The sequence below is a fragment of the Mastomys coucha genome, unplaced genomic scaffold (assembly GCF_008632895.1).
Source record: "Mastomys coucha isolate ucsf_1 unplaced genomic scaffold, UCSF_Mcou_1 pScaffold18, whole genome shotgun sequence".
NCBI classification, from domain to species: Eukaryota; Metazoa; Chordata; class Mammalia; order Rodentia; family Muridae; genus Mastomys; species Mastomys coucha.
Genome location: NW_022196900.1, coordinates 20,337,365 through 20,348,607, shown reverse-complemented (window position 1 = coordinate 20,348,607; position 11,243 = coordinate 20,337,365).

Here is an 11,243-nt window from a genome sequence, read left to right as displayed (position 1 = left end):
AAACATGTTTGCTGAAACAAGGTCCCATGGCCCAGGCTATTTTCTGACTCTTACATAGTGCTGGGATTAGAGGCATGCACCACCACCACCTGGCTTCTGGGTCTAGTTGTTAATCCTCAATGTGTTAATTGTGGATTGTGCTACTGGGTAAGAGAGATGGTTAAAAGGATTAAAGCTGTCTTATGTCTGTTATAGAGATTTCTTTCCCAAGACATTTCCTAGATCATGCCTTTTTTTTTTTCTATTATCTTGAAGTTAATGGGAATTTGTCTTTTTGAGTTTCTATCATAACAATTAAAGTGATAAAAAAATAAATGGTTCCATGAAAGTTAACAGCATTCCTGAACCATTGGGTTTCAGCATAGAATTCACAACTAGTCTAAAGAAATAGAAAAAGAATGGCTGAAATTCTATGAAGAGGTTCTTTTGGAAGCAAGTGCCATCTGTTAGATTTAAGTCAGCACCTGTATCTTTGTTTTTGGCCTAAGATTATAGAATTTGCAGAATTCTTGATCTTGGGAGACTACAAATGTCAAGTTGTAATCTGCTTGTAGAGATTGTCCTTAACCAAAGGAAAGCTGATGTTGAGTATCAAAATGTTAGCAAATGTACACTTTAGAATAAAATGGAGATAAAGGGAAGATAGAATATTTTTAAATGGGGCTGTATAGTGATGCAAATGATTACATAGAAGAGTCTCACAGATGGGATGCCAATCAAAAGATGCAGTACAAAACTTAAAGGATGTGTTTGCATCAGGTTCAGAAATAGGACCTTGGAGTTACCTTGGCAAAGGAAGTGATTGCGAGGCACATAAGAGGGCTTCTGGTGTCTGAGTAACAGTTTGTCTCACGTCTGCACCAGTCGCTCAGAAGTATTGACTTTCTAATAATACATCTTTGTATATGTAGGATTTGTGTTTCTGCATTACACATTAATGAGGTTTTAAGAAATTATCAAGCCAAAAGCTATAATCCAGTCTGTGTTGCTTAAATCAGAAGAGTATCCTAGCAGTTGAAGCTGTCTTAACTCAAAATGCCATGGACTAAGTTTACTGTGAAATTCTTCCCCCGTGTGTGTGTGTCAAGTTTCACTAACAAAAGACCTTGTTTTAAGTAAAAGTGATCTTCTGAATGGTTTTATACCCAGTTAGATTCAGAAGTGTTATATTTCAATGCACATTAGCTTTGCATTTGCAACTCTAAGCCTGATCAGGTAGGTTGTTCTCAGACCAAATGTATTTCTATCTAGAGGAACCAGGCCGACTGCCTAACTCTAGCATCCCAAAAAAACTGTAGTAAGAAGCTTAATTAAACTTGTCACTAATATTCTTAAGCATATACACATATAATATGATAAAACCCCATGTACCTAGTATCTAACTGCAGTTACTTAGCTGTGCGGTAGTCAAATGTAGGGCCTTATGTATCCTAAGCAAGTATTCTACTGCTGAACTATACTCCTGGCTTTCTTTTATTTATGTTTATTTTGATATGCTGAGGTTTGAACCAATGCCAACATGTTTGCTAGGCAAGTTCTTGACTTCTGGAATATATAATGCAGTCTCTCCTGATCATCAACAGTCACTGCTGGCCAGTGTGGTTTCATTTCTCCCTTTTTTTACCCACCTCCAGTTTAATGGTTTAAAAATCATTCGGTCCATATGAAAGTGTGATTGTCGGTAGCCCAGCATTCCTTTCCATTATGTGTGTCTGTTGACCTGAGCTCTTGTAAAAAGCGTTAGCTGTCTAGATTTTGCTGATCAGGTTCCCGGTGATACTAACTCCAGTATCTTCTGAAAATTGTTGATCACTCAGACTTGTTTCCTTCCCTACTTCTCCTCTTCCTTTTTTGTCTGGAAAGAATACTTCGCAGATGACAGTGTGTTCTGTCTTGTGACAGCAGTAACTATTGATAATCATTTCCTAGCTCCATTAATTTTTAGCAACTACAAATTGGTAAAACTATGGTGTTAGGGATTAAACCCAAGCATGACCTTGCATGTGCTACATGAGTGTTCTACCACTGAATTACATCCCCAGCCCATAAGGCTCTAATTCTGTTGCTTGCATGTATTAATTGGATCAATTCTGTATAAGAGAATTGTCTCAGAATTTGGTATTCTGAGATGCAGTTCTAGGAACAAAGAAAGAAATTCCTGGAGAGTTTTTTTTCCCCTCCTTTGTAAATTATTTTGGATCCTCCAAACACCCTTAAAAAAAACAAACAAACAAACAGAAAAACTGTTCCTTTGAAATTTTTCTAATATTTGTGATTGTGGAGAGTTGCGTAATGAAGCCTTGTTTCTCTCAGTCGGCCAAAACAATTCATGACTGCTGTTTTATATACCCAACAGGCCTTTCCCCTTACTAGGAGGAGCAGGGCCTCTTGTAGAAGACCTGCACGTGGTGGATATCTGTTGATATACAGTTACTTGGCATGTGTTTTGAGTGTAAGCGCCTCTGGTTGGAGCCTCCCTTCTTTTTCTTGGCAGCCACCAATCACTACCTCTAAAGCCAGAGAAGCCATGGGCTTTTCTGAATAACAAGACTAGAGTGACCCTGTTAGGTTGGACTCAGTAGTGAAAGGCAGCCAGCTGAATGGACACTCAGAGAAGGAAACAGAGGCTGTATCTCAGCCTACCATGATACCTCCTCTTAACTTCAGGGGATTTGGTAAACAGCAAAAAAGTAGAAGCATTTTTTAAGAGTATTCAGATCCCCAGATCCATGTCCTCACTAAAACTATTGGGTTCTAAGCGCTGTATTTTTCTCACTGATGTTTTCCAAAGACTTCCCAGGTTTTCCAGACCTGGGCAATCCCAAGGATATCAGAATATTGTGCATATTGTTTGCTAGAGCTGTTATAACAGTGTCACAAACGTAGGTGGTTCATGTAGTAGTTGACTGGGATGTCGTCATGGCCCTGGGGTCTCTTCCTCAGCGAAAACAAGGTAGAGAAGTTCATAGCCTATGTTCTTGAGACTGCAAATCTGAGATCAAGGTGCCAGTGGGTTTAACTTCTTCTGGGATCTTTTCCATTTACATTTATGAGAAAGAACCAATTGGATGGATTATGGGGTGAGGATTGGGGGGATTTGGCCCACACATAGTCGTAGATGCCTGTGGTCAGTGCTCAGGCTTTGTTGAAGCCTGAGGTCTCAAAAATAGTTAAATTCCTTGCCAAACAGCAACGCTTCCAAACATTTCCATTCTGGAAATGGTTTTAAGGGCAACCTGCAAACCAACATTTCCCCCAGAATCTCTACAAAATGGTAAGAAAGGTCAGGCTCTGAACTAGGATAGCTCCTCTTTCTGCCATCACAGCTCTCAGAGGGCTGCATCTCTCTGTTGCTGAGGTTAAACCCCAGTGTGGTGGAGGTAGGAGCATTGTTTGGCTTAGATCCTGCTCATGAAATGGAACTATTTCTTGGGGAATAGTTTCTCAGGGGTCTGGGTCACTTCTGTGTCAGCTTATGTTGTGGTTTTATGTTAATAAATACAACCCCCCAAGCCCCAGCTGCTCCCATTTTACTCCCGGACAAGCTGAGCCAGTCTGCTGTAACCAATTTCCTTCCCTGATCCATTTTCCCTGTCCCCTAACTGCCCCTCCTCTCCCCTCCCTTCTCTCTTCTCCTCCCTCTTTTTTTCTTTTAATTTTTATATTGGTTTCATCCTTGGATTTCAGTCTTAGCAAGAATCCTCAATCAGTTAGAATCTCATATTAATGGAAATGCTCTCAGTATTTGGTTCAATTCCCCATTTCCTATTGTTGGTATGGCCTGTCCTCGGCAAGAATTCCTTTTCCCTTGATGTCTACTCTCAGTAATTTCCCATCCTCCACCTTCCCCACACCCTGATGACAGCTTATGTGTTGCCATTGCTGCTCCTGTATCAAGAGTTTGCTTTGAGCACTGCTATTTTGAGCTTTGAGTGATTCCTAGCATGATAGTTCTAAACAGAGTTCTCTTTTACTGCATTTAGGTATAACTTCCCACCAACCAGGGGCCCAGACTAGTGTCCCAGCTCCAGTGGGCAGCTCAGAGGTGATGCTTCAGGAAAAACAAACAACAACAAACTAAACAACAACAACAACAACAAAAAAAAAACAAAACCATAAACCCATTCCTAATCTGTAAGAAGGATCTGCCTTCTGGACTGCTCATCTGATGTTCATTGGCCAGAAGAAACCAGAACTTTAAGAATCTATTCAGTTGAAGATGCCAGAACTGGATTGGACAAACAGTGGTGCAAGTTATGCTCCCAGAGCATCATTAAGAACTGTAACCCTCAGAGCATCATTAAGAACTGTAAAGTAGTTGTCTGACAACAGTGTGTTTTGGCAGCCAGGGGAGGGTGGAAGTAAGCCCTACCAAAGCCACTGATTCGGGATAGACTCTGTCCAAAGACCAATAGAGGCCGACCTTGGTGCCGGGAAAGTGGACTTCATTTATAAAATGAGTAAGCAGAAAACAAGCTCCAGAGAATAGGATCAGTAACCAAAATTACTACAATGTTTTCTGAGATGTACAGTAATTTAACCATGTAGAGAAACAGGGAAATATTATCCATAAAGGAAGGAAAGCAGAGCAATAAGAAATAGTGTGCTGGGGCTAAAGAGAGGTCTCAGCATTTACGAGCACCTACCTTCACTGTAGAGCACCCAAGTTCAGTTCCCAGCACTCAGAGCAGTCAGTTCACAAGTGCCTGGACCTCAGCTCATGGAGAGCCAAGGCCTGCTTTCAGACAATACACTCGTGTACAAGCATACACTCACACACACACACACACACACACACATCTACTACTATAAAAGTGACGCTGTCAGATTTATTGGAAAGGCATTTGATAGAAGCCAATGTGCATGTTCAAAGAATGAAACACTGCATGGTTGAAGAAGTAATGAAATATCCAGTGTTGCATTAAATACATAAATGAAGAAGCTAACTTCATAATGGAGATTAGATAAATTGAAGAACAAAAAATAGAGCCTTGGATATAGGAGGCTTCCACATCGTAGGGGAGCATGTTGAGAATCAAAGAAAAGAACATCTTTAAGCAGCAGGGGAAAAATTAGAAAAGCATTACTTCTGAGGGAATCATAATAAAGTTAGCTGACTTGGCAGAAGCAGGGGAGGCAGAAAGCAGTGGGGGGGATAACACTGAAGGTGGAAGAGAAGCCAGGTACAGGGCTGCAGAGATGAGTCAGTGGTTAAAAGCACTGAAAGCCAAGTGGTGATGGCTCACAACTCTAATCTCAGCATCCAGGAAGGTGGGCAAGAAGGTTGTCAGTTTTGAGACTAGCCTGAGCTACATAGTTCTGGCCAGCCTTTACTACAAAATGAGACCTTCACCCAACTATAAAATAAAAATAACTATCAACTAACAATCTTGTATCCAACAAAACTGGTTCAAAATAAGGAATACAAAGGCTTTCCAAGCAAAACAAACTCATGACTTTGATGCTAGCAGACCTGCCTTAGAAAAAATTGTTAAAGGCAAGTGACCTCTTGTCATTCTTGCATGTAAGAACACTAGACAGCACTTCAACACTTCCCTTGGGGGCTGTTGTAAATTGTGAAATCAACAAGAAAAAAAATTGCAAGGACATGGCACTGGCTATGAGAAGAACATTTGTTAATGCCAGGTCTGAAGTGATGCCAAGCAAGTCACCCTGTTCCACATCATCTACGTAGACCAAACAAGAACCCTGAGTACTGACTTACACCTTACAATTTTTTGCCAACAGGGAACCCCACAAGTAATGGTGTCAGCAAGACTATATGGTTCAGCAGCTCCACCAGATATAAGGTGAATAAATGACTTAGTTGCTTAAGACCTTGTTATAGGGTATAGTTGGCTGCGTCTAGAGGTTTTATAGCCTCCACTTCAGATAAGAGTAGAGCTGGGAAAACTATCTGTAGTTGTGACATTTCTCATTGCTCTGACAAAATACTGAACAAAACAAAACAGTCTACACACACATACACCCTTAGGGTTATTTTGGTTCGCAGTTTGGGACAGCAAGCAATGCTATACAGACTCCCTTTTTGGCTAGTGTAGAAGTTATTGGCACATAGTCAGATCTTTAGCATCCATACTTTGTTTCCTCTTCCTGTTTTTACTACTTCTTAGTTAACATTGGGCTAAGGAAGCGTGCACATGGCTACCCCAGTTCTTGCACATTCAAGGAGAGAGGAGGCAGAAGTGCTGTCACGGTGCTCTTGTTCATGGGAAAGCAGAGGATCTTTACACCTCTGTTAACCAGCTTTCTGTTACTGTAACAAACACCTGGCATAAATCAACGTAAATAGAGGAACTGTTTATTTATGCTGACAGTTTTGGAGGTATCCACTCATGATCAAGTGATGCCTTTGCTTTGTAGTCTGTGGTACAACAGCATATTGTAGCAGGAAACCACAGACAGGAGTGCAAAGCTACGCACTATAGATGACTGGGAAGCAAAAGGAGAGGAAGGAGCTATAATTCCTGTACTCTCCAAGGGGATGGCTCCCAATGACCTATGACCTCCTGCTGGGCCCCAACAATTAAAGTTTCTACCACTTTATATTATTGCCAAATTGGGGACCAGTCCTCTATCCCATAGGCCTTTGGGGAACAGGGAAAATCCAAACCTTAGCAAATACACTGACTAGAATTACATCATGTGACTATAAGAGAAGCCAGGAACATACACAGATCTCCACTTTCCATGTTAGAAATAAAGGGAAAAGAAGACTATAAAGGGCTACCAGGTAGACCCACCCAAAGTGACTTAATTCTACAAGGAGTTGAAGACTGAATAACGAAGAGTGGACTATTCTCAAACCTGAACACTGAGACCATCTACTTCCACAGTCAGTGTGGAGACCGCTAGTCACATCTCACTGATGCACTTCCTGCTGTCTGCCCTTTGCTCAGGTCCTCCTCTCCTCAGAGGCGTCGTTCTATCCAATCTATAAACCCCATCATCTAGGTGTTGCAGAGCAAGGCTATAATATGTTTGGTATTGCCGGGGTGCTAGGGAGGAAGGACTCCTTGCATTGGTGGCACCAGTATAGATCTGCTATAAGGATATTCCACTCTTGTCGCCTTTCTGCTTTCTGTCACATGAAAATAAAAACCCTCACCAAACCCAGCACCTTGACCTGGGACTTCCTCCTTTCCAGAACTGAGAAAATGAAATATCTGCATTGCCCGGGTCAAATAGCCCATTCCTCTAGGCACTGTCCATCCCCCTATACATTCTCCATCTCCATGCCCTCTCCATCCCTCTAGACACTGTCCATCCCTGCAGCTCCTCTGGATTGGCCCACCAGTCTTTAAAACATGCTCATGCCTCTCCCACCTTAAACCATAAACCTCCAGACTCTCCTGCTGACTTCTTTGTTCCCCATTGCTCTTTCCCCTTCATAGGCCAAGCTTCTGAAAAGAATTATGTTTGTTTGTTTGTTTGTTTGTCTTTCCTCTTTTTAATTGAAGCCTCCTACTTTGTATGTGCATAAGCCAGAAGAGGATGTCAGGAATCTTCCTCCATTACCTCCTACCTTATTTGTGTGTGTGTGTGTGTGTGTGTGTACACTGTATGCATGTGTGCCCGTGTGTGCACATACAGACTCATACAGACTCTTGTCTTCGGCTATTCCCTATCACTCCCCACCTTAGTCATTTACTTGGAGCCCAGGACTTTTACTGGACCTGTCGCTCACTGCTTTACTAGGCTGGTAGTCAGTGAGCTCTTGGGATCCACTGGCCTTCACATACCAGTGCTGGGGTTACAGGCCCACATGACCATGCCTAGCTTTTTGCATAGGTGCTGGGGACTTGAACTCACATCCTTTTGCTTTCACAGCAAGCACTCTTATTCACTGAACCATTTCTTTGCCTCTTAAAAAAATTTTTTTTTTCCTGTGGTACAATGACTCACAAATCAAAATTTGCTTTAAAATTAAAACCTGCAGTTGCCTTAAAACAGCACATACCTTTTGTTTGTAGCCGCAGCCATGTGGTGCCAAGCCATTCACATGAGCGACACCCCCTGGCTGTCATCTCTATGCCCAGGGCCACCTGGTTCTGCGGCCTGTGCTGATGAGCTCTCTTTCCGCATCAGCCACATACCTGCAAGCCTAGCACCTTGCGTTCAAATCTCTGTATTTTGTGTTGGGGGGAAAAAAGAGTTTTCAAAATACAATCAAACTATTTTCTTGCTGTTCTCCAGTCTGAGAATTGAATGTGCAGCCTGCTGACCTCTGGCTAAGCATCTCTGTGCCCAGTAATAAAGAGAAGCGGTTAGTTCCCCCTTTGTTAGATAAAACATTTACCCAGCTGTCCTTTCCGTGTTGACCTATTAGCAGCTCCGGGCAGTGTGGACAGTTAGAACGTAAACAAACCTGGCCATTGTGGCGTCAGAGTGGCAAGTGACCTTTTTGAAATCTCCAGCTGTGGAAATGTCACTGTTTCTCTTTTCATTTGTGACTAAAAATGAGTGTCATCAGCCGTAGTCTCTTTGTCTTCTGATTACCAACAACCGTGTAAAGAATACCACTACAAGTGAGTATACGGAGGAGCTAAAGTGCTGTGGAAGTTCTTGATGAAAAACTCAAATAAGACACGGCACCCGGATCCTGGCTAGTCTAGAGAGGGTCTACACGATGCTGTTATAACAGATAACTGTGGCTTACCACCAATGAAAGCTCATTTCTGTGGGCGGGGCCACCACCCTCCACGTTGTACCAGTACCCTGTAACTAACATTCATGGCCTCCAAAGCCACCTGAACAGAGAGCAGAACACTGACTGGGGTGGTATAGGTGTTTGTACAGTTTTGAGACAGAATCCTCACTATGCAGCCCAGGTCGGCCTTGGACTTAGATCCTTCCGTCTCAGGTTTCTGAATGCTAATTACAGTCATGTGCTACCACCACTGGCCAGCTCCTTAAACACCTGGCTTTTAAAATATATTTTCTAAACAGTGTCCTGAGTCTTGTGCTCAGAGTCCACTGGGCTGCTAGGGAGGCTGGGAAGGTGTTTCCTGGGCAACTATCTCCAGATGATAAATTGAAATTCTCCTGAAAAGGACGTGGGTAGGAAGGACCCTGAACACAAGTCCTGAGTCTGGGTGTGGGGAAGGTTTGGAGAGCAGCGGTGAAACATCTGCTAGACCGGAGGCTGGGTGGTAGTTGCACCTCAAGGGGATCACAGGTACTGTGAAAACTGTTCAGGCTAAGATCTTAGTGTCAGGTTCAAGGAAAACTCCACTTTCCCAAACTCTAAAACCTGGACTTTACGACAGTTTCTGACAGTTAAATAAAAACTAGAGTTTCTCAGAAACTTGTAAAGTCAGTTCCTCTCTTCCAAAAGGAGCCATTTCCCTTGCTCTGGTAAAAGGGACATATGGCGACCTGTGGCACCTATCAGCCTGTCAAAGCCCATGCTGGCCTCCGGGCTCCCTCAGCGTCATAAGCACATGTTCCACATTTCATAGTCCACGCTGGCATCCTGAATCTTAGCCCTTCTCTCCTCCTCTCCTAAACTCCCACCACTTTATAGACTTTCCTCCCCAGATGGAATTCTCCTCGTACCCATGGGGTAGTCATGTCCTCAGTTTGTACAAGTAGGACTTCATCTTCTGGAACGGGAATTGCTGGAAAGGAGTAATGGAGCTTTTGTTTATATTTTTTGAATGGCACAAACCCCTGTAAGGCTTCAGAAAGACTCACTGAGCTGTCCTGAGCCTATACTGGAGTCTCTGAATCTCTCTGTCTTTGTCTCTATCTCTCTTTCTCTGTGTGTGTCTGTGGCTGTCTGTGTGCATGCACGTGTGTGTGTGTGTGCGCATGTGTTGTGATAGCATGGTGGTTGAAAACATCTGGGCTTGTGTCTCTCAAGCTCTCCGTGAGCCTTTGGAAAGGCAGTTTCCCTTCCCTGTTGGTTTTCCTATCTGGAAGTTAGGACTGTAGTAGTAGGTACCATCCAGTTGCTCTGCAGGTGTGAATTAAAACCACAGAAGGTACTTAGGAAAGTTCATGGCACAGAGAAAATACTAGGTGACGTTGATGCTTAGTATTTCCTCATTGGTCAGCCTTCTTAGTCTCAGCCCCCGAGATCAAATGTGCAACCCATGGCAACATTAGAAGACCTGTCTTGTTAGAAACATTATAGAATGGAATGTCAGCCGTTGTGGGTGTGTTTGGCATTAACTGGTCTCAAATATCACTGGTGCTCCATGGAGGATCATTGCTCGGCTGCCCAGATGTGATTTCCTGACTGGCCCACCTTCCACCAGCTCTTGGTGTCTTTGGGAGATGGCGTCCCACAGAGCACACAGAGCACAGCCTGATTAGCACAAGGGAAGAGGTATCTGTGATGGCCGGACTAGGGGCAGGGAGGAGGCTTGATGTTTTTAAACTGTAGCATATATAGATATAATGCTCATTTTGACATGGCCAGTTAATCTGGGATGAGTGCAGACAAAACACAGGACCCCTCCTTGTGCTCAAATTCCAGATAAATAGTACTTTATTCGCACAAAATAAATAGCTTAGACTACCAGACGGCTCTCGAGGCTGCTGGGGTGACTAGGGATGCTGCTACAGCTCAAAGACCTCGCCTGGAGCTCAACCTTGACCTTGCCCACTCTCCCGGAGCTCTGGGTTGGTCCTACGGAGTTTTCTTTCCAGGTTATGTTATCTGTCTGGGTGTGCCAGTGGCCAGCAAAGCCGAAGCAGACTGAGGTGTGTTACTGCTCTGGTATGGAGTACTCTTCCCAAACTACCATCCAAGGCATTGGAACTCTCTTCTCCAGCAGTAGCATCTATATCCAGCCCAGTCAGTAGAACGCTGTGTGCTTCTGAGCACAGTCTGGCAGCCTTCCCTGTGTCAAGAGCAAACAAAACCTGCTATAAACTGGAAAATGCTCTCCCCCAAATACAAAATAGAAAGATATGTGGAAATTCTGACTTATACAAGACTGGAAGTTGGCAGACAATTAAAGATGATGAAATTTAATTATCAGCGCACATGTCTGGGTGCTCTGTTGAGCAGGCAGTGATGTCTGGATGGCAAAAACATAAATCATACAATGTTATGCGCATAGCCCATTAAATCTGTTTTTCTTTATTCCTTTCAACAAAATTACATTGGTACACTAAACATATCTACATAATCTGTATCCTATTGGCAGCAACTACCTTAAAAATATAAGTTGGCCAATCTTTTGTGGAAATTACCAGATAATTAAAAAACA